This window comes from Suncus etruscus, chromosome 11 (assembly GCF_024139225.1).
Source record: "Suncus etruscus isolate mSunEtr1 chromosome 11, mSunEtr1.pri.cur, whole genome shotgun sequence".
NCBI classification, from domain to species: Eukaryota; Metazoa; Chordata; class Mammalia; order Eulipotyphla; family Soricidae; genus Suncus; species Suncus etruscus.
The window spans coordinates 107,726,981-107,750,975 of NC_064858.1; the positions used below are offsets into that span (position 1 = coordinate 107,726,981).

Consider the following 23,995-nt stretch of genomic DNA (forward strand, 5'->3'; position numbering starts at 1 on the left):
GCTGAATAATCAATATCCTATGAAGAGGATAGTCAGGAGACATCAGTGGATGGAAGGGTGCACCGGTGACGGATGGTGTACATTGTGTGACTGAAACCCAATAATGAAAAATTTTGTAACCATGAAGCTTAAATAAAGCAATTTTAAAAATGTCAATTATAAATCAATTATCTGTAGTTATTCCCATGACCATATCCATCAAGGGCAGAGAAATCCTGTATCTCTTAGGCCAAGGGAATTCCCTTTCAAATTTCCCCGATATTTACTGTGCCTATGCAAGAAAAAAAAAAAAAAGAGAAGCACAAATTAAAAAAAAAATTTTAGTTGTGTTAGTGTTGTTGTTTGTTGCTGCTTTTTTTTTTTTCTCTTTTGTGCTTTGTTTTGCTTTTATTTCAGGACCCTGGTTATGGTATGGCTGCTGCCTATATTGCCCTGGTGCCTTTTGAGTTTTTTGTTTGATTTTTTTTATCTTTTATTTTATTTATCTATTTATTTCTTTTTTGTATTGTTGTTAGGTTTCCCTTCCTTCTCCCTCCCTGCTCTTAAACTGATATAGTCTCTAGAAGGACTCCTCTCATTTAATTTTGTTTGTTTGATTTTTTTTTCTCTTTCAAACAGAACCACACAACTTTTTTGATTTTTTTTTTCTCTTTCAAACAGAACCACACAACTTGAACCATCTTGTTTCGCCCCACTAATGGAGGGGGGAATAATGGAGGGTAACGAGACCAAACAGTCATAAGAACATAGTAACATTAAGTAGAAATAAAAAAAAAAGGATCAAAATTAAGCACCTAATCCGAAGCCAACCACAACAGAATTGAAACCCAATTTACAGCATACTAGACACAGAGCGGACCACCTCGACTAGCAGCCTGGGGAGGTAAAAGAAGGGGATATGGAGTGTATGCTGGGAACAGAGGTGGAGAGAGGACAATATTGGTGGTGGGAATGCCCCTGATTCCATGTCACTCTGTACTTAAAATATTACTGTGAAAGATTTGTAATCCACTTTGATGAAAATTAAAAAAATGCACAAAAAAGGAAAAGAAATAATCTTAAAAGATTAGGATTATTTTAATATTTTATGTACTAAGAAGAAAAATATACTTGTAGTGTTTCCTGCAAATTAATAAGCCACTTAAGCAAATTTAAAAGGTTATAATGAATGATTTTTTAAATATCCTGTTCTTCAACTATCCATTCCACCCTTGTGGGATTCCTTTTTCTTCAGCTAATGGCTCAGCGCCTGTCAATCACACACTGATCCCACCCCATCAGTTCAGCTGTCTGATGCCTCCTCCCCAATAGCACCCCCAGCCTTCTTGTCCCCCCACTAGCTCCCTACCACCCACCTCCAACATCCCCAAACTCCAGGCCTATCCTATTTGCACCCCACTCTGGTTCTTTTTATTTCTACCTAACCTGGTCTGGCTTCCCCACCTCCTCCTCACTGTCTCCCTCTCTCCCCAAGGTGCACTGAGTCAGACAGATCTGTCTGCCCCACCCAGGCAGAATTAGACTGGCTGCTCTTAGATTGTTGCCAGCTTCAGCTTAAAGCAACTAGGGGCAGGTCACACCCCACTCTCCCCAACTGACACTGATGAGCATCAGAAAGGGAGCTACCACGCTTGCGCAGGCACTGGACTCTGGGGGTTGGGAATGGGGTCTTGTGCCTTCCAACCGTTCTAACGTCAATTCGAGGCTGTGCCCAGATCCGGTTACTTGCAGGAGGTGCGCTTCTCCTCTGTCTCCTTTGCCCTCCCGTGCTGATGTGCAAGATCTAGTGAACTAAAATGAGGGTTCAAACTGAATTCAAACTGAAGAGAAGATTCACTTCCTCTCAGACAGACAGAGTGGACTTGGAGAAAGTTGAAGAGTTTAAGTGCTGTGAAAATCTGGGTGTGGGAGAGGAAATCTGGGTACATGGATGAAGGGAAGTTGACTCTAGTAGAGAGAGGGCTGATAGAAGATCTTTCTAAGAGTAAGAGTAATAACTTTAGAAATCGTGTTTCTTTAAATACAATTTAAAAATCCGGGTCTTCTGTCCATCCCCACCCCAATTATTATTTTAATTTCTTTCATCTTTATTTCTTTTTTGCTTTTTAAACTTCATTTAAAATTTATTTTTATCTAATCCCTAGGAAGTGTCGTAGTTATTTATGATTGGGTTCCAGGTATCTAATGTTTTTCACACCAATTCCTTCCATTCAAAATGTAAATTCTCTTAATTTCATTCAAGGGGAAGAATGTTCTTCCCTACTGAAATTAAAAACATAGAACACCCCCAACTCTGTTTAATCTGTGAATAAACTACAGAATTATTATCATTTCATAATTTCTTCCTGGGTCACCTGAAACTGACTTTTTTCTTAATCCAACTACATAACATGCATTAAGTAACAAGGATTTGGGGTGGTGGTGTAGAGCTGCTGGGTTACCTGTGTGAGACTCAGATACCAGAAAATAGTATCATTGAGGGGTCAGAGAGATAGTTCAACTGGCCAAACAAATGTTTTGCGTTCAGACGGTCTAGATTTTAGCCCTAGGACTATATAGTTCCCAGTTCATGCAACACTGATCCCAGAAGCTGAAAGCATAACTCTCCTTTAAAAAATAAGTGCTAGATAGGGCCAAGGTTATATTTCAAAGGAATACAACCTATGTCTTGATGAATGGGCTCTGAGATAGACAGATCTTGTTGAAACGACTTATCTTCAAGGTAGAATTCATGAACATTTCCCCTATCTCCTCCAACACCATTTGGAAGTAAATTCCCTGTCCTCCCCCACATCACTTTTTGTTCCCTTCAAAATCTCATTTATTGAAGTTTTTTAACTTCTTCAGGAAGACTAGAATGAATTCCTTTAGGCAAGTCATTATTGATGGCCACTAAAATCTGCCTGAAAACTGCGAAAGACAGAGGAAGGTCACAGAGAATGGGGCATGGACAGGGCTCCTCTGCTCTGAGAAGTGGGTTGGAAAGATGAAAGAGGCACCAAGCAGTGTGGTCTTTACATACAGTAAAGGGTACAGGAGTTGTGAAAAGTCAAAACAACACAGGGACATGGGTGGCATGCCATCAACTGGGGTGAAACCTTTTGTCTTGACCACCAGCCTCCCAGAGAAATAATTGATTCCCATCTCATGGAATATCCATCTACCAAGGATGGGTAGCCAAGATAAATAATTGTCCTGACACACAGAGCACAGGCTCAATCCACTAGGCCCCTTGAAAGTGGGCTTTGGAGGTGAATAAAAATTGTCAAAGGCACTGTTGTAGGGGACAGGAACTCAGGAATGAAATTCCCAGAAGCATGTGGCTCAAGCATGAAGCATTATCATAGCCTCTTTCTTCTCTGCGGATCCCAGGGCTGCTACTCCTTTCTGAAGATTTGCAGGCAGCTCACCCCTGTCCCTAACACCTCAAATTTTGTTCTCTGAAAAGAAAAAGGGGGCAGATGTGGAGGAAAGGAATTCTTCAGTGGTGCTCACGTTGAAGAGTTTCAGGTCTTGTTCCACCTAACAGGTGTCCCCTCATAGTTATCTAGGAATTGAGAGAGGAAACTTCCTGCCACACCTATTAAAAAGTTCAGGCCAGCAGATAAATCCATAAAAACGAGTCTCAGGCCTGGATGCTGTTAGGGTCTTGTATTCAAAAGACCACACAAAGCAATAAACTTTGTACTAAAAGATTTTATTATGCACAAATCTCAAATCGAGAAAGTGTTGAGTCCCAAAGCTGACCGGTTAGAAGGAGAACAACCCTGACCCTGTGAAAGGGGCTTCCTTTTATGCTCTAAAACCTCAAATCTCAATTTTCTTATGCCCTTTACAATGATTGGTTAGTTAGGTCCATCTGGAGGATAGAGTATATACATATCAATGGAAATTGTTAGACCACCAATTTCTTCTTTCTGGTGGATTGACATCTGGTTAAGGACACAGTTGGGAGGTTTAGGACTTGGTTGGGGGGTAACAGGTCAGCTCATTCTACCTATACAATGGCTCATTCTGAAGAGAGAAGGATTTCAAGACATGGTTGGGGTGGTGACTAAGTCAATATGTATAATATGACTGATATCTAAGATGGAGATGCTAAGTCTTGATTCAGGGTGGTCTTAAAGATGCTTGTTACCTCATCTCATCCTCTACAGAATACCACCTGGTCACTGGGAGCCCACTTGACAGAGGTGACAGCAAGTGGGCCCATTCCAAAGGTCAATTAGACAAAATAATCTGGCCTTTCAAATGGTCACTGTCAGAGAAAGGACACATACCTGGACCTGTTTGGTTACAAAATCCTGCTCATCTACCTGTAGATAGTTCTAGGTGTGATTTTTGGAACTGGGCTCTCCAGACCTCTACTCAATGGGGGAAGAAGGAATAAAAAGAGGGCCAGGAGAATGAGGCCCATGTTCTTGGCCTATTGTGGACAAAGGGGTGGTCAAAATTTACTTCCCGTCACATAAATCCTTCCAGTACCTTGGCAATACGTCTCTTGAGGAATCCACTTCTGCATGAACTTTATTTTATTTTATTTTATTTTATTTTATTTTATTTTATTTTATTTTATTTTGGAACACATCACAAATTTGCGTGTCATCCTTGCACAGGGGCCATGCTAATCTTCTCTGTATCGTTCCAATTTTTAGTATACGTGCTGCCGAAGCGAGCACTTCTGCATGAGCTTTACTTTGTACTCTGAAACAAAGTCTAATGATGTTAAGTGGACCATCAAGTGCCAGGGATGAAAATAGGGTCAGGCTCCATGCAAAGCTTAAACTGTTAGTCTAATTTAGTTTTTAGTTACCATATCATTTATTTTGCTTTTGGTACTACCTATGCTGGTGCTTAAGATAACTCCTACTTAGCTCCCAGGGGTTCAAGGAACAAATCCAAATAGATCTTATGCAAATGCAAGCAGCCTAGCCAATCTACTATCACTCCATTCCCTCAGCTACCATTTTGAAAGACAGGCAGTGAGGTGCAAAGTAGGGAATCCTACTTCAGATGACTCAGTTGCAATCTGTCTTATTTGAGGGACCACTTACTGAGCATTTCTTTTTTTTCTTTTAACATATTTTGGCACTCCGAAATGAGTGACTGAGCTATGGAATCCACCCCATTATTGTAGCTGTTCATAAAGACTTTGAAAAAGCATCTTCTGGCAATACATTGTGCTGTCCAAGAGGTTTACTTTTTAGTTAAAAATTCTGTAAATTATAGGTTGTACAGGACAAGTCATAATGGGTGCAATAGAGATATTTAAGAGTTGCTGTAGGGTAGGAGGTAAAGTTAAGGGAGGGAGGGCATGGGGGGAGTTGAGGGTCCCCAATGTGAGTGAAATATAAAAACAAAGAGAAATCTGACAGCTGAAAAGCCAGTTATGGAAGAGAGAAGTAGGGTTGAAGATTAGGATTGGTTGGGATTGAGAGCTTATAGCAAGACAGGTGGAAAGAGGTATACCTGGTTAGTGTGATGTCTCCTAGGCATACAAATTCAGGGAAAGCCAGAAATTCCTACTAGTTTTCTGTGTCTTCATAAAACAACCCTTCTGTAATCTGTTGCCAATATAAGTGCCCCCACCAAATTGGGAACAAAATGGTCATAAACACCATTGGGTTTGTGGATATATAGTTGGACAAAAGAATGGAAAAAGGGTGAGTCCACCCATAAGCAAGAAATCCAAGTTCCCAACACTGGTTATAAATGAATGAATCCTAGTGTTGGTAGGGGGATGGTGAGGCCTTTTATGGCTCAGTTCAGCTCCTGCAGCCCCTACAGTCTGGCATGTCTGAAGGTTTCAGGTTGAGGGTGGAAAAATTCTCAAAGCAGTCAGATGAAGTTCCAGGAGTCAGCTAGCTTTATTTTATGGTCCTGACCACTAATCACCATGTGCATTTCCTCACATGGCTCCTATACTAAACCTATTCCAAGCAGCCACTTCTCCGGCTCTCTCTGCCTCTGTTTCCCAGTCAGCTGCTCTCCAGCTTCCTTGCTGAATGGTCTCCCTTTGCTGCCTCTTCTTATTGATTCTCTCTGCTTATTTTCCCTTCTCTACCTTCTCTAATTCGCCTTCTTATCCCCTCTCCCCCCAAAAAAAATTCCTCTTTGTGCCCATTACAGATGTGGCCAGTTCTGATCTTTCCCCAACAAAAAGTTGGGGAAAGGGATACCCACACTCTCCACCAAGCACTATTGATAAGTCTAGAAGATCCTAATTTCTTTTCATAGCTTCTCTAAACAAAATCACCAGACCATTGCTGCAGATAATACAGTTAGAAAATAAGCTGCTACATAAGATACACAATAGAGCATCATAGCAATTGGGAAACATTCACTAGCATAGCTGAGAACTTTCAAAACTCAGGCATGCATTTCCCCAGAATTGTGTAAACAAAACAAATATTAAAGCACTAAAGTTAAATACAAAATTTTCTGTTTGCAGTGGGACTTAGAACAAAACCATAAGATCCATACAGATAAAACACAATTTAACCAGCAATTTAGTGTCTGATAAAAATAGGGTCAAAAGATTAGCCTAGGTCCTAGGAGGAAGTTCATTTTTTGGAGGTAACCCAGGTGTAGGACATTCTGAAAGCAGCTTCTCCATTCCAGGTGTAGGTGGGTGGTTCTGATCTTTCAGATGGGATAAGCAAGTTGTTGGAGGAGATCCCCACAAGCACAATCTAAGAGCTTGTTTCAGGACCTTGGGTTCTCTTGTGCCCCTCCCAAACTTTTCTGAACTGATCTCAGGAAAATAGCCCCAAACATCATTAATGAGCAGACATAGATTTGTGGAGATGGTCAGAATGCATCCTTAGTTACTTTCACATTTGCATTTCTGATAATGTTCCGTGGGCACTGTAGGGTTCCAGAGTAGAGGACGAGACCACACAACTGGAATAAAGTTTAATACTTTAATCTGTCTGCCAAAAAGATTCCCCAGCCTGGCCAGCCAGGGCCATCCCCCCCCCACCCCCAAGGAGATGAGCCCCACCCAAGGTCATGAGGAAGATTATATAGGGTAGGGATATAGGGAGGTTCCAGCTTTCTGATGATCCTTTAAAATAATTTGCTCTTGTCTAGGGGTATTTTCTTCTTTTTAAATTATCTTTATTTAAACACCGTAATTACAAATATATTTATACTTGTATGATTACAGTAATGTAAAGAACACCCCCCTTCACCAGTGCAGGATTTCCACCACCAATTTCCCAGATCTACCTACTCCTCACCCCACCCACACCTGTACTCGAGTCAGGCTTTCTTTTTCCTTCATTCATTCACATTGTTACGATAGTTTTCAGTGTAGTTATTTCTCTAACTGCACTTATCATTCTATGTGGTGAGCTTCATGTCATTAGCTGCACCTACATGGGAGGATGGAGGGAAGTAAGGGTTGGGACTGAGGCAGTAAAATATTAGAAATGAGCTTTGTAGGGCAGTATAAAGGTCCCAATACAAGATGGATATTATGGATATATAGAATATATGCACACAATAATATCAATATGAAAAAAAAAGAGAAAAAATTTCCACTGACTGTCCCAATATAAACCAGTGCTAGAACAGCCTGCCCTCCTCCCAGAGTGCATTCCCATTAGTGTAGGGAGAGATAGGGGGAAAGCCTGTTGACCCCTATAGAGTCCACCTAGATAGGTGTCCAGGGAAAGACTGAAGTCTAGGGGAGAAAAACTCTATACCTGGCAAGGGCTGGTCTCCAGAATCAAGGACGAAATCAGAAGCCAGATGTCTGCCTGCCCTCCTCCCCATACACCTCCCCTCTGGAGTACGGAGGGAGGGGGGAACCTGAGGACCACTAAGAGTCCACCTGAACCCACTTATGGTCATCTGGTCTGGCACCCAGGGAAGGCCTGGAGTCAGGGGAAAAAGACAAGGACGGTTGGGGGCCTGCCAAGCCTCCCAGAACTCCCCAAGCTAGGGAGAAAGGTTCTGGTATGGGGCCTCCCCAAACCCCATACCTGGCAAGAGCTGGTCTCCAGAATCAAAGAGGAAACCGGAAGCCAGATGTCTACACGCCCTCCTCCCCATCACCTCCCCGCTGGACTATGGAGGGAGGGGGGAAGCTGAGGACCACTAAGAGTTCACCTGGGTATTTTCTTACTACTCCTTTGTCCCTGACTGTAGATAGGCTACCTGGTGTGGCCAGGTAGAATGAGGGAGGGGTCTATGGAAATAGGCTTGTGAAGTCGTAGCATGTGGCTCATACCATGTGGTCCTTACAAAATGAATGTTTCTCCCTGCTCAGAACCTAAGAAGAAGCCTGTCATATGGTTTTTACAAAATGGTGTCCCTTCTTGTTCAGAATTCAGTTCCCAACAGGCACATATTGACATACTGGGCTTGTACTGAGGCCTCGATTTTCAAAAGGTTCCTCAAGATAAAAACCAGGTTGATCACATTACTGACTTATCTTGACATGGGCAGAGATGACTCAAAAAGGAGCGATTGTAAACTTGGGAACAAGATTTGAATAAAGACTGGAAACTTGAGAAAAACTGATGAGGGGGTGTGACAAGAGGAAGCCACTGATCTTTTATGGCTTTGGAAAACATTATCGTATGAGAAGGTCTGCAGTTCCACAGACTGGATGGAGACTGCATGAGGCTGTGGAGTGGACAGGATTCCATTGGAGATTAATGACACACCACTGCAGGGATAGCATTGAGTCATAAGAACACTTCCTAGTTTAGGGTTCAGAGCTAAATTACAGATACTGTGGGGTCAATGCTATTGATTAGTGAGATGTAGATCTTTGATGGATCCACTCCATTAGCATCAATCTCCTCTGGGAGATTCTCAGCTATTTTCACAAGAGAAATTTATCTAAAGTGTAGTAAAGGGCAGATGCACTGTGCATTCCATTCAGGAAGCCTTTCTCCACTCTCTCAAGTGCAATACACTGAGGTGGTGAGGACTTGTGGGGGATGCTGATAAAGCCTGATGATGTTTTCAGTAGATACTGAGATTCACAGATCACACAGAGTGACAGAGTTGCTGGTTTCCTTTCTGAGGTGTTGAGACCCTTGTAGTTGGGTGGGTGGTGAAGAACATCCCAACTATCGAGGGGTTTAGAAACCCCTCTTTAATATTCTCAGCCATCAGGGCCAAGTCCTGAGCACTTAGCAGCCAGGACACATATTTGTTCGCAGCTTGTAGCACTTGTACCTCCAATGGGCCACATTGCAGGAACTCAAGGACCTCTAGGGCCACAAACAACGAAGCAAAGGAGGTATCCGTGGATGGACCTGCTGATGTTCTGTGGATCATGAAGTGTTGGGAAATAAACGAGGGACTGGTTAAATGCAAAGCTACTTACCCTGAATGATTTCTTTCATTTAAGATGGCCAGTTTCTTAATTGCTCTTTTTGTGCTTCGTAAGGCTGTTGCGCAGAGCAGACTCCTGGCTATGTGCTCAGTGGATTATACAGGTGTAGGGTGTTAAATCCAGTCAGCTGTGTGTAAAGGCAAGCTTCCTTTTCCATATTATTGCCCCAGCCTCCTGGTTCCATTTGAAAGGCAGACTCCTTAGGTGCGAAGTAGGGAAACATTGCTGCAAATGACTATGTTGTAATCTGTCCCCTTTGCGGGACTATTTAATGCTCATTCTTTTTTTTTTTTTTTAATAGGAAAAGCTCTATAAAATGAATGGCTGAGCTGTTGAACCCACTCCATGTTGTTAGCTGTAAATAAACAGTTTGGCCAGCAGCTTCTGGCAATACTTTGTGCTTTTTTAGAGGCCTATCTTCAGTTCAGAATCTTGTGAACTCTAGCTATATGTAGGGCAATTCTTCCAGGGTGCAACACAGATATTTAAAAATAGCTGTGGGTTAAAAGGTGAGGTCAAGGGAGGAAGTTGTGTGGCATGGTGGGGTTGTGGGTCCATCAGTAGGAATGAAACCAAGAAAGACAATGAGATAGATGGTAGACAAAATGTTATATAGAAGACATAGGAAAGGGTTGAAGGTTAGAACCAGGAGTGGGGGTGTTGAGAGCTTAAAGTCAGACTGAAGAGAGGCATTCCTGGTCAGTGTGATGTTTCCTAGGCAAACAAATTCAGGGTAGTTTTAAATCTACATAGAGGACAACACTATAATAACCTGCTGTCATTATTACTTTCCTCACCATATTGAGAACACGACTGAGTTGGTTATCAATCTAGAGAACAGAAGGATGAAAAAAGTTATGCCCAATATTGCATCCCTAACCCAGAAACCTGCAGCTTACTGCAATTCTCTGCAGAGTGCTGGTTTTCTGCAAGTTCCCAGGCTGCACGGCTTCAGGAGCCACAAAGCTGCAAAGATTCCATAGCTGCTTGACTGCATGACTACAAGGGCCCAAGGCTGCAAGGACTGGGTGCTGCCAGGCTCGCAGGGGCCCTTTAGGCTTAGCACCTAGGTGGGGCCAGATGCCCCTCCAGGGATGCCAGTTTGTAGCTGCCCAGGTGCCACAACCACCTGTACTTTCCTGGAGAGAGAGAATGAGGAGAGAGTGAGAAGAGGAGAGAGAGGAGGGAGGGAGAGAGAGAGAGAGAGAGAGAGAGAGAGAGAGAGAGAGAGAGAGAGAGAGAGAGAGAGAGAGAAAGTAGAAACCAAGTTTCTTTTTAATCCTGAAGTCTGAAGCCTGCCACTACCCAGGGATTTTCTGAGGTGGGGGAGGAAAGGAGAGAGGGAGGGATAAAGAAAGAGAAATGAATAAATGAATGAACTCATTCACCAACTAGAGGAGGCCAGGAGAGGCCTGTAGATCTGGGTTTGAGGGACAATAGAATAGAAAGGGTAGATGCAGAAAAGGCAGCATCTCACTGATGTTTTATCTTTGGACACCCATGGATAGAGAAGAGAGAGGAGAGGAGAAGAAAAGAGAGAGAAGTAGAAACCAAGTTTCTTTTTAATCCTGCCACTACCCAGGGATTTTCTGAGGGGTTGTGAGAGGGAGGGGGAGAAAAAAAGCAAGCAAGAAAGAGAGAAATAAATACATAATTGAATGAATGAATGAATAAATTCACTGGGCAGAGGGGGCCAGTAGAATCTACAGGGAGGCCCTGTAGATATGTGTTGGAGGGACAATAGAAAAAATAGAAAAAAGGTAGATATAGAGCAGGCAGCATCTCACTGATGCTTTATCTTTGAATACCCGGGGCCTGGCCAGCACTGCTCTAGTCACTAACCTGGGTCTCACTCCAACTGTTCCAAATTTTTCTTTTTATACCTAGAGTGACAAGGGGACATATCCGAGAGTCATGTCCAGGGGGGTGTATCCAGGTCCAACTGTCATCACAGTGGGGGTAGCCAAGGGGCGTGTTCAGTAAACTGCCATTGCATCAATAGAAATCCAGATTCCCTGCCCTAGTTTTCAGGTGCCATTTACTTTATTGTGTTTTAGGCACCATAATGAGTGTTGCTCATGGCTTGGTACTGGATCTACATTCAGGGGAGTCTCTGAGTTGCAGTGGATCAAATTCAGATCAGCCTTCTGCAGGATCCAGTGGCCAGTTAATATACTATTGCTGTGTCCTCTCTCCTACCATTTGAAAATCAGGCACTGTGGTGCAAAGCAGGGAGCCCTACTTCAGAGGACTTTGTGGTAGTCTCTCCTCTTTGAGGGACTACTTACTGAACATTCTTCTTTGAATTTTGTGTCTCTAGAAAATGAGTGGCTGAGCTGTGGAACCCACCCCATCTTCATACCTGTAGATAAAGACTTTGACCAGCCTCTTCTGTCAATACATTGTGCTGTCCAAGAGGTTTTTCTACTCAGTTCAGAATTATGTAAATTATGGCTGTATTCAGGACAAGTTTCCCTGGGTGCAATACAGATATCTAAGAGTTCCTGTGGGGTAGGAGGTAAGGTTAAGGGAAAGAGGTGTGTGGGGGGGGTTGTGGGTCCCCCAGTGTGAGTGTGACATAAAGAAAAAAAAGAGGTTTGGTAAGCAAAGAGCCAGTTATGGAAGAAAGACAGGAGGGTGGAAGATTGGGTTTGGGGGGATTGAGGGTTTATAGTAAAGCAGGTGGTTAGTGTGATGTCTCCTAGGCAAACCAATTTAGGGGAAGCCAGAATTTCCCACTCGTTTTCTTTGAAAACTGATCACTTCCACCATTGGATGTGTGGATATAGGACAGAGGATAAAAAGGTGTTATTTCTGAGCCATATTCCATACATAACCAAGCAATTCAGGTTCACTGCATTTGTGGCAGGGATCTTATTTCTGAGAATAGAACTCCACAGCTATGTGAATACCTTCTAATTGCCCCCCAAAATGTCCCTTCAGTATTGATTTTCTTCCAAAACAGTTTGAGGTCCATTCATCCAGGTTCTATTTTCATTGTGCTCAGCGGCTCCGTCTATTCCAGCGAAGTCCAAGAGCCAGTTTCAGGACCTTGGATTAACTTGTGCCGCTCCACCCAAACTGTTCTCAATTGATCTCAGGAACGTAGCCTCAGTGAGCAGGCATAGCATCTTGCACATGGTCCAGAGTGCATCCTTGACTCCTTTAGCATTTGACGTTTTTTATAATATTTTATGAGCACAACCAGGGCTATTACACAGGCTCTGATTTTCATAAAGTTTTCAGGCACATTTCAAACTGATGATAGTTTCGGACTTCCTGGACAAGGGGGGGAGGTGACTCAACGCAGGGGAGATTGCAAATTTGGGAACTATGACTTAAGGAGATTGTTGGAATTTGAGTCAAATAGGGCGATGCTGGCACACATGAGAACATAGGTTGAGGGGCACATTTGTTTCCCCTTCACTCGATTCTCCCACTCTATGCCTTCAACCCTCACAGACTTCTAAGACTCCAAAGGTCAGCCAGAGTCCTCGAACTCACAACCACACAACCACATCTCACCACTGTCCTCACCCCCAGCTCTTAAGGGGAAAGGACACACCCCGGTGGGAAAGAATCCAACCCGCTTCTGTCCAGGGCGAGCACAAGTGCAAGGGCTGCGTCTACATCCTCCCTCCTCTCTGCACTTCTACCCCTTTTTCCCAGAATGGCATTTACCATCATCAGGATACACAACTCCTGAGCCTGTGGGAACTTGGTATTTCTTTATGAGCTTGGTACTTAAGGTGGTTGTTATCTTGCTCAGGACTTTCAGGTCAGTGTCCTGGACCAATCAGATTGCTCAGATCTCCTAGGTATAACAGTTCTGGACCCAGAGAAAACTGCCTCCATGAAATCCGGGGGGGGGGGGCAACTTTCCCTCAGCAGAGGCCCCCGCATCATCCTTTCAAGTGCAGCTCAGGAAAGATAAGTCTGTTGAACCCCTACAGTGCACCCCCCTCCCTAAGCACTCTGGATTTCTCTAAAATGAAAATAGGTCTGATTTCTCCTACAATGAGTACATCCTTCCCCTCAATCCCTTCTCTCAAAGGCTGCCTTGTTGGGTGTACAGGGGCTTCTACTTCTAACTCTGAAGAAACAGAAACATGCTCCAGACAAAGAAAGAACCAAGATAGGGACAATGGTGGAGGCTGTCTCCACTTCCTTCCTTCAAAAGCTTCTTCCTGCAAACATGCTAGGGAAACCAGGTCTAAAGAAATCAATAGAGTTCAAAGGCATGGAACAGAAGAAATTTTTCAAACGAATTGAAATTACTGGGGTCTTCTCCAAGTCAGTCTTAGTGTGGTGGTACTCAGTGCAGAGGCAGAACGTAAGAAGACAGAAAACTGCCAACCTAAAAACTAGTCTGCTGGTCCTTGGAGCAAACAGAGAAGAAAGAGGGTCAGGGGTGGAGCACCGGAGAAAGGTTATTACTACCTGAAAGCAATAGCATTATTATATTTTTATGATGCGTCCCAGGATATCAGTTTAGTTGTCTCCTTGCTCTCTGATGACTTTGCTGAAGATTTATTTGGTGATATTCCTATAAGTGGGTGTTGAAACTTTTCTTCTCACTTTTTGCTCGTTTCAGGATGTGCTCTGATGGTTTCTAGAGAATATTGCCCTTGGGGCCAAAAAATTAGCTGGAGACAGGTGGCAAGGAAGGGTGGAATGCTTGAATGGTATTAAAGGGTTTGGGGGGGGCACACAGCTGCAGATAGCCAGCTAAAGCATGGACATGAGGGATGTGCTGAGAATCGTTCAGGGAAGGGGCAGAAAAAAAGCAAGGACAGCAGCTGTCCTGGCAATCCACATGGGGCAGCCATATACATACTTGGGGAGGGGGGCATGGTCTAGACCAGCAGTCGGCAAGCTGTGACTCGCTAGCCACATGAGGCTCTTTACACTTTTAATGTGGCTCTTCGGTGTGCAGGGCGGCCGCTCCAGGAGTCAGGACACTGCTCCTAGCCTCTGTCAGTGCGCGCCCTGTGTGCAGCCCGGAGGCCGGCTCCAAGAGTGTAAGATGATGCCCAGTATCAACCCCTAACAAAGGAGTTCCCCCAATGTCATTCTTTCTTAAACCTCTTCCTTTGATATGTAAAAGTACATATGAATATGTACTTTTGTCTCTCTCTTTCTCTTGACCTGAAGCCTCCTGATACTGGGAATTGGTTTGGGACATTGGTGATGGGAATGTTGCACTGGTGATGGGTGGTGTTCTTTACATGACTGAAACCCAAACACTATCTTGTATGTAATCAAAGTGTTCAAATAAAAAAAAAGAAAATTTGTAATAAATAAATTTGTAAATAAATAAATAAAAAAAATAGTGCATTTCAAAGTAAAAAAAAAGAAAGAGTTGTTCTAGCTTTTGGGGCTTGAGGCAGAGAGTAAAATAAAAGTAAAAGTAAAGTAAAAGTAAAAGGCCATGGACTCCATGATCATCCTTTCCTGGCTTTATAATTTCTTTCCTGTTACCCTGCTTCTTCAGACCAGATTGGGTGAGGTTTAAAAATACAGTGCCTGGAGTGATCTTAAAACACATTTTATTTTGCACAAGAGTGGGCATCTTCCATGAAGGGATTCTCAACCCAGAGTTTTCTTTTCCATGGATTCTCATGATTAAAGTTGTGAGCTAATGCCCTTAAATGCTGTTTTTCATATTGATTGTGACTTTCTGCATAATATAAGTGCCAATCAGATTTTTTTTGCAAGAGTGGAAACATTTCAATATCTCCTTCTCAGACACAACTATCCCAGAATCAGAGTTTTTTGAACACATCCATCTTATGTCTCACCGTAAAAACTACTTGTGAAACTCCTCTGCAGAGAAATATTAAGTTCATAGAGAAAATGAACAATGTCTGCCAAATACACAAGCTTAGCTACCCATTCCTTGTCCAACTGGGGCCGTACAAAGTCAGGGTTCTGCTCTCACAGGAAGTGCACTATCTCTTCCCTCTTGCCAACAAGACGAGAGAACACTCTTCCCCTGATCAGCCACACACTTCTTCATGGAGAAGATGCTAGTAGTGGGCATCCATATTCTCACCCAGGGTGGTGAATAGCCTGGATTTGATCACAATTGTGAATTTCACAAATTATCTTTACTGTGTCATTTGTCACAGAGTTTAGTTTAGCAGGGAGTTTTTTTGAATCCAGTCTATCATACAATGAGCGGATACAATGTACGGGTGTGCAACTTCTTTTTCTTGTGACTACACAAAAACACTGAGCCATGCAAAGTGTATCTGTGCGACCCCCGGAGGGGGACCCCTGACCCGCGGGAGTTGTTGGAAAAGGGGTCGCTAGTTATTCGTAGGTTTCTCGAGCAGCTCCAGTCTTTTTCTGTAACAAAACTGTAAGAAGTTAATAGGAACAGGCTCAGGACAACTTATGCTGATCAAGAGCAAGTTTATTGGGGCGTATATTGCTGATATAGAGAGCCCACAAAGGGGGGCGTGTCCAGCCTGTCAATCAGGCTTGAAACAAGGGCTTAATCCAAATAAGGCAAGGTCTAACAGCATCTCTCTAAATTTTTTCGTTGCTTCGTCTTAACCATACATTTTTTCTACATAGCTTAACGGCAGGAAATGGGGGAGGGGGAGAGAGGGGAGTTAGTGAAGCTTAACGGCAGGAAATGGCCTTGAAGCTGATTGGCTCTTGTGAGTAGTTGCTAGGGTTCAGTAGATATTATCTCTCTTAGCTTTCCACTTCTCCAGGCCATCTGGTGAAATAATTTTGTGTATATTTAACTTTTGTGGTGAGCTATTTTCTTTGTGCCCTAAGCTTGTCTCCAACGGACACATAGGTAAGACAAAATGGTCTCAAAGACTCCATTTTGCTCTAGGTCCACACAGCTTCCCACACATCTGTACATACATCAACACATCAGATTATTATTCTGAGTGAAATGAGTCAGAAGGAGAAGTGTAGACACAGAATAATCATTTGTGGCATATAAGAATAATAAATGGCAATATGATAATATCTAGAGAAAATAGGGATGAGGAACAGTAGGACTAGTCCATGATAGGAAGCTTGCCATAAAAAAGTGGTGAGTTCAGTTAGAATAGAGAAAGGTACATTATGACATTGATAGTTGGAACATTTCACTCTGGACAAGAACTGGATGCTGAAAATAGATAAGTGACATGCATGGTACCCTTTAACAATATTGCAAACCATGGTGTCATAAAGAAAATTTTGCAAACCTCAGTGTCATAAAGGAAAAGAGATATGGAGAGAAAAAAGCAAAATGCCTGCCCCTGATATAAGCAGAGGAGGGTTATTATGGGGAAGGAAACAAGGGACATTAGTGGTGGGGAAAGTGCATTGGTGAAGGGTGGTGTATGATTGAAACTCAAGTATGAATAATTTTGTAACAAATATGCTTAATAAAAAATTATTTTTAAAATGTTTCAGGCACTCTATCATAATTCCTTTATGATATATCATATGCCTTTAACAAAGTGCCATTTTTGTTTTCGTGTGTATTTTAGTTTGGTTCTTGCAGCACACACTAAAGTGTCAATAGATTTTTTTTCCTTTCAGTGAAATCACTACTTTTCTTGGAACACTGTTCTTGCCTTTAAAGATTGTTCAAAGGTTTTTCTCTTTTACCTATTTCATCTCCATATTGTAGGGTTTCAAATTTTCAGCACATTTTGTTTATTAAGAGGAAACGTTTTGAAACATTTTGCTTCTTTATTATCAGAAATCAAAGCATTTTTCCTCGAGAAGGGTGTTCACTATCCAGAATTGACAAACGATCAGTGGATTCAAAAACTGTATTTCATGGTGGATGTTACTTCACATCTAAATCAGCTTAATCATAAACTACAGGGGAAAGGAAACACAATTTTTTCGATGTTAGAAGAAGTTATTTTGTTTAAAAATAAATGATCTGTTGTTTTTGCTCAATATTTTGACAGAGAAACTTTGATTCACTTTCCAAGCCTGTTAAAACACCGCCAAGAAAATAATTCTGATATTGACATCACTTATTTTAAAACAGCACTTTTAAATATGAGGGAAGCTTTTCTCGAGAGGTTTCAGGATTTCAGAAACAGTAAAACGACATTGGCCTTTGTTAAAAAAAAAAAACTCTATGCCACTGTAAAGGAATTAAATTTTTCTTCCTTTAAAATCGACATTGGCAACTTTGAAATGCAATTGCTGGGTTTAAAAAAACAAAGAACTGTGGAGCTCGAAATTTGAACGTCTTTGTGCTAATTTAGAAAGATTGAAAAAACACAAATGTGAACTTAGTTCACAGCACAAGTGATCTGCTTTGAAATACCTGGAGAAGGAAGATATGTTGATTTTTAACACCTGGAATAGTATTCCTGACTCATCTACTCAACTAAAAAAGCCAGCGTTTGCTGTTCTTTCCTTGTTTGGGTCTACATATTTATGTGAACAATCATTTTCAAGCATGAATCTTATCAAGAATAAATTGAGAAATCGTCTCATTGTTGAGAACCTGGAATCGAGCCTAAAATTTAAAACAAAAACATACAAACCTGACCTACTCAAATTATCCAAGGAAATGCAAGGCCAATGTTCACATTATTGTTTGTGACTTTGTCAGTCATTGTCAGGATGTAATTTTCTCTACATTGTAAGGCAAATTTTACAGAATTTAACGTTATCAATAAATAATATCATTCTAAAGTTTTTGTTTTATTGTGTTATTTGTATCCTCCCGACCTTTGTGGATACTTGCATGTAACTGCCTCTGCTCCTGCCCTTTGCTGGGAGAAAATTCCGGCCAGCAGCTTTCTCTCAACCGGGACAGAAGGCAAAAAGCAGCTACAGATAATTCGCGAGTGTTAAGCTCTTTTGTGAACACCTAGAAAATTAAGCCATAGAAGTTAATAATAAAAAGCTCAAGCTGAATTCCTGTCAAGAGATTTATTGAGAGAACAAGCAGAGTTTTTATAGCCTGCTTAGTGGGAGGAACAAAAACATAGGATTGAAACTTAAACCAATCAGATTTGTACAGGTACAACGATTTTTAACCAATGGGAGCAGACACATTTTGATGGCGGGAAGGATAAGGAGAAACCTGGCAAGATGGGGGGAGGGGAAGCAAATCCTTAAACAAATAGTTAATAGATCTTTCTTTTGTGCAAGCAAATAAGGATTACAATTTAAACCTTACAAAAACCTATCTATAACTATGCTTGAGAGCAGTTACAAAAAACAGGTTCCATGGAAGGGTTTAAGGAATCTGGTTAAGCCAAATTCTCTGTGGTGAGCTAAATTTATTTGCAGGGTTCTTTTGGCTCAGGGCTATGCAAACTTTTGGCTTGAATCAGGCAGCGGTGAAAAATTCATTGAATATGTGGGTGTACGGTCGCCCACATCTCCCCCTGTTTAGTATACAAAATGGAAAGGACAGATGTGCCTCGGTGGACTGGCCACACTGGGTGAAGAGGTGTGGGGCTTCCAGTCACCGCATCTGCTACCCTTGAGTCAGTCGTTTTTAAAGCTTGGCAAGGCGCGAGCGCACAGATTGAGGTCTATGCGCCAGCTCCTCGATTACTTCAAACTTAAGTGGCGGAGAGTTGGCGGGAGGGGAGATGTCAGGCGTCAGCTGGTCTTCTGAGGTGCATAGTTGTTGGTACAAAACTTTTGAGTCCTTTCTGGTTGCTTCATCCACTTGATTCTTCACGAAGGTGGTGAGTTTGCGAAAAGCCCAAGGACCAAAAGAAACTAGCAACATGAAGCCAATGAAGGGTCCCAAAAAAGCTGGGAGCACTGTTGTTATCCATGGAGTGGTAGAAAACCAATTTTTGTACCAGCTCTCACTCTGCTCTAAATCTTTTTGTCTATTTACTAAATCATTCTCTATACGTTGAATGCTGTTTCTAACTAAACCTGTTTCATCCTTAAAAACACAACATTCTTCTTTAAGGGCTACACAGACTCCCCCTTTCTTCAAAAAGGTTTGGAAACATTATTAACAACAGTTATACTTAAGGCATTGACAGATTTTAGAGTATGAATTAATGAATAAATTATTGTGCCAGCACCAATAATACCCAGGCCCATTAATAAGGCAAGGGTAAGAGCAGTAACTGGCTATTTCCTGCGGAGGGAGAGAGACACAGAGTTAATTTTTAAGGGGTAATAAATTAGTTTAAGGTGTAACAGTTAATTCAGGCATTAAAACAACTAAAGCACAGTAGTTGTAGGACTGAAAAAACAAATGTGAAACAATGTGGGGAGATAAACCAGTGAAAACAGGCAAGAAACGTTGAATTGGGGGCAATTATGAACTGAAAGGAGAAATTAACGACAAGAATTTGATTACAATTTTAAATAGGGGGAATCATATTGGGTACCAAGGGGCAAAGTTCAAGTTCCACCACTAGTTTTAAAGTTAAGCCACGTTTTTGAAGCTTCATACCGCATTGCAGAAGGTTGGTGTAGTAGGTGAAGTAAGGCAGGTTAAGGCAGCAATTTAGGCCGGTGAGGTGGGTGAATAGCAGGTACCGAAGGCGTTTGGGCGGAGGCGTTGATTATGACAAGGATGAGCTGAGAAGAGGAGGGGGGTCCGGAGGACAGCATGGGCTGGAAGGGTGGGGAAGCAGGCAGAGTTCTGAAGAGCTTCGGCACCATAAAAGGGGAAGGGAAGGAACCAGAGGTGTTGTCAACGTCTTGCAAGGGAGAGTCAAGTGTAGCAAACAAATTAATGAAGCCTTGGTGCGAAGGGGGTGGTTGGCGGCAGTGGGCATTAAGGACAGCCAGGCAGAGTACCAAATTCAGCATTGTTAAAGGTGGAGTCAGTCAGAAACAGGTCCGCAGGAATTGCAGCTAGCAGGTGGGGTGGCAGGCTTTTTTGAAGTGAATGAGGACAGGACTGCAGGAAGCTGTAGGAGGTCTATAAGAAAACAACTTGGCAGGAGGTAAAATGATTATTTTTGAATGCCACAGGAATGCCTTCTGACTTTTGCCAGACTTTAGCCTTAAAAAATTTTATAATTAATGATAGTCAATTGTTCAAAAACTTTTAACCTGAACTTAAATGATTTTTTTTTTTTTGCTACAAATTTATATTTTATAGGCCTTAAATTACACATAGCAGGAAAGTTGGGGATTGTAAAGTTCAGAAATTTTTCAGGGAAAAGTTATCCCGGATGGCCATTGAAAAATTTTGGATTTTACCATCCCCCACACTTTCTGCCATGCTGTTAGGACAAAGCTGGCTTAGCACAGGATTTTTTAGCAGGATTTTACAGTTAGTTAGATGACCAGACTAAGCCAGATAAAAAAAAATTAATTGAAATTTCAAAAATGGATAAGACTTTAAAAATTGTATTATTATGAAATGCAAAAATAACAAATAGACAAAACAAACAACACGAAACACAACATTGTGGCCACTTTCACACATAACACACACACATGAACAGACAAGAGGATTTATTTAAAACTTGCATTAGAAAAATTGACAAGCGCTTTTAAATATTTAGCCGGCATGTTTGTAAAAAAATTTTTTAATGTAGCTGGAGTGGAACTTTGCTGAAAATAAATTTTAAGGTTTAGCTTTAACACAAAACATTTTTAAAACAATTTTAATTTGAAGTTTAAAACATGAAGTAAAATGTTAGCAGTTAAAAAATTTTGTTAAGTGAAATGGTTAGGGGAGCACTGAAAAAGGAGTTTCCACTCTGAAGTATGATATTATTTGCTGAAAATGAACAGGTTTGTTATAAATTGGTTTCACAGTAGAACAGTAAGACAGCTGTAATAAAGTGTTAAAATTTTATGATTAAACACAAGAGTATGAACTATGATTATTAAAGGTATAAAAAACTGACTTTAAAAAACAACTGTTTTTACTTTGAAGACTTTAAGTGAATAATTTGTAAAAAATATTAGATACCAAATTAACAAAATGTTTAGACATAAAATATAGTTAAAGACATTTGATGCATTTACACACCTAGAGCTTAAGACCAAAATTATTTTTAATACTTGTGAATTTGCTTATAAAATTTAGTTACTTTTATGATACTAATCAACAATATTATTTTAAAAAGGGCTAACCACAACATGAACAGAGACAACTTAAGATTAAACTTGGAAAATGCAAAATTATTTGTACTTACCTTTGAGTTTAAATTTAAGCTTGAAATTGAGAAAAGGGACAAAGCTACTTAAGGTTTAAGTTTATGAACAATAATTTATGAACAAATTTATTTAAGTAGTTATTATATTGTTTTTGTTATTGAAATGGCTTTTATGCCACTGTTTGAACTGCCTAACCACTTTTAAGGTTCAGATTATTTGGTTTAAGTTTTTTAAATGGCAATGCTATTTTCCTATATTTATATGCATTAAAAGAGCTTAGGCTTAGCTTAGAGTTTTGGAATGTTTACACATTATTGTTAAGGAAAGCTGACCAACTTATTTTGCTTACTTGTATTATTTTAGTTCTTAAAAAATTAACTTTATAAACATGTGCAGTAATTTTAACAAAGGAGTTTTGCTCTTTTTTTTTTTTTTTTCAATGCAGAGGTAAGAAAGACACCTGTGTTATATTTATGAACTATTTTTGAAAAACAAAGTTAAAAATGTTACAAAATGTTATTTGACTATTAGATTTGAATAGCAGACATGGAGAGGAAAGAGCAATTAAAAAGACAAAATATAAGAAATATTTAAATGCAGATTAAGGAGCCTAAGCTACTAAAAAATGCCCATGACATGAACTATTTTACAAACTTCATATACTTTTAAGATTAAAAATAATTTTAAAAAAGACTTAAATTTTAATATTTGTGTGTTTGTTTAAGTTTTAAAGCACGAAAAGGTTTTTTGTTTACTGATAATTTGTTATTACAAGTAACAGAATTATGACCTTGCTTTAAAATTTTTGAGAGGCATGAACAAGGGTGTTTATTGCTGTTTTTTTTTTTTTCTGTTGCTGTGACACAGACTTTGGAGAGTGACTCAGGCACAGAGCTGCTGACAAGCTAGGGTTTGGAAAATGTACACTGCGCCTTTAAAAGCTTAGAGGCCGAGCTTACAGCGCAGGGAAGAGAGAAAAAAAAAAACGGCGGGCTTTTTTTTTTTTTTTTTTTTTTTTTTGCATTTTAGCTACATAGAAACTTAGTTTTAAAAACAGGTACGTTACCTTTGCGTAGGTTAAACTTATTATGACATTTTGTAACACATTTAAGACTTTTTAATTTTACCAACTGTGGCCTTTATATTTAGAAAAACATTTCAACTTAGGCATCCCAACTCAGGAAAAAGGAACAGTTGTAGCACCAGAGAGACAATTATAAAAGCCTGAGGGAAGATAGGCATTTGTATTGTAAGGGAGGTTTTCGCCCTGCTTGCTAAAATTGCTGAAGCGGCCGCATGGCCAGGATGGCGGGGGGGGGGGGGGGGGGGGGGGTAGCAAAAGTTTGTTGCCACGTGTGAAACTCAGAGATTAGGATTTTCGCCCGCCCGCCGGCGAGAGTTTAACAGCAAAGGCGGAGGCTTTAACAGGATTAGCACAGAGGTTGAAGCGGCAGAAGTGAAGATGAAGGGTTAAAGGAGGGAGGGAACTGAGAGATTCAAAGCGATAGGAACCTGGAAAACTAGATTTTTGGCAAACATCATAAACAAAACATTAAGAAATTACAAATACGTTTTTTGGTAACTTCTATATGCCTGCGTTTTAATGCAGACTGAATATTAAGCAGTGAATTTGGCTTCTGTGCTTGAGGGGGCTGCCCATAAAAAAGCACAGGAGTCCCAAAGCCAATTGCGGGACGATAGGTCGGCACAAAAATAAATGTGTGCACACTAAGAAAGGCTGACTATTACGCTGCGTCACTCCTGATGGGAGCTTGCCCACCCCTGATAAGGGTTTACCGACGTCTTACCACGTTAGCTCCTGGATTCGCCTGCCTCCAGCCGACGGGATGATCACGTAGGATTCAAAACACACACGTTGGGCGCCATTTTGTAACTGCCTCTGCTCCTGCCCTTTGCTGGGAGAAAATTCCGGCCAGCAGCTTTCTCTCAACCGGGACAGAAGGCAAAAAGCAGCTACAGATAATTCGCGAGTGTTAAGCTCTTTTGTGAACACCTAGAAAATTAAGCCATAGAAGTTAATAATAAAAAGCTCAAGCTGAATTCCTGTCAAGAGATTTATTGAGAGAACAAGCAGAGTTTTTATAGCCTGCTTAGTGGGAGGAGCAAAAACATAGGATTGAAACTTAAACCAATCAGATTTGTACAGGTACAACGATTTTTAACCAATGGGAGCAGACACATTTTGATGGCGGGAAGGATAAGGAGAAACCTGGCAAGATGGGGGGAGGGGAAGCAAATCCTTAAACAAATAGTTAATAGATCTTTCTTTTGTGCAAGCAAATAAGGATTACAATTTAAACCTTACAAAAACCTATCTATAACTATGCTTGAGAGCAGTTACAAAAAACAGGTTCCATGGAAGGGTTTAAGGAATCTGGTTAAGCCAAATTCTCTGTGGTGAGCTAAATTTATTTGCAGGGTTCTTTTGGCTCAGGGCTATGCAAACTTTTGGCTTGAATCAGGCAGCGGTGAAAAATTCATTGAATATGTGGGTGTACGGTCGCCCACACTTGCATGCAGAATATTTTCAAT

The 23,995-nt window shown here is 41.0% G+C and overlaps 1 non-coding gene across 1 annotated transcript; it reads right to left on the bottom strand.

The window, feature by feature from the left end:
* Positions 1–4,571: 4,571 nt before the first annotated feature.
* On the bottom strand, positions 4,572–4,679 carry LOC126023595 (U6 spliceosomal RNA). Its single transcript, XR_007500708.1, has one exon. It is a non-coding gene; the product is annotated as a U6 spliceosomal RNA (small nuclear RNA).
* Between the last annotated feature and the right edge of the window lie 19,316 nt (positions 4,680–23,995).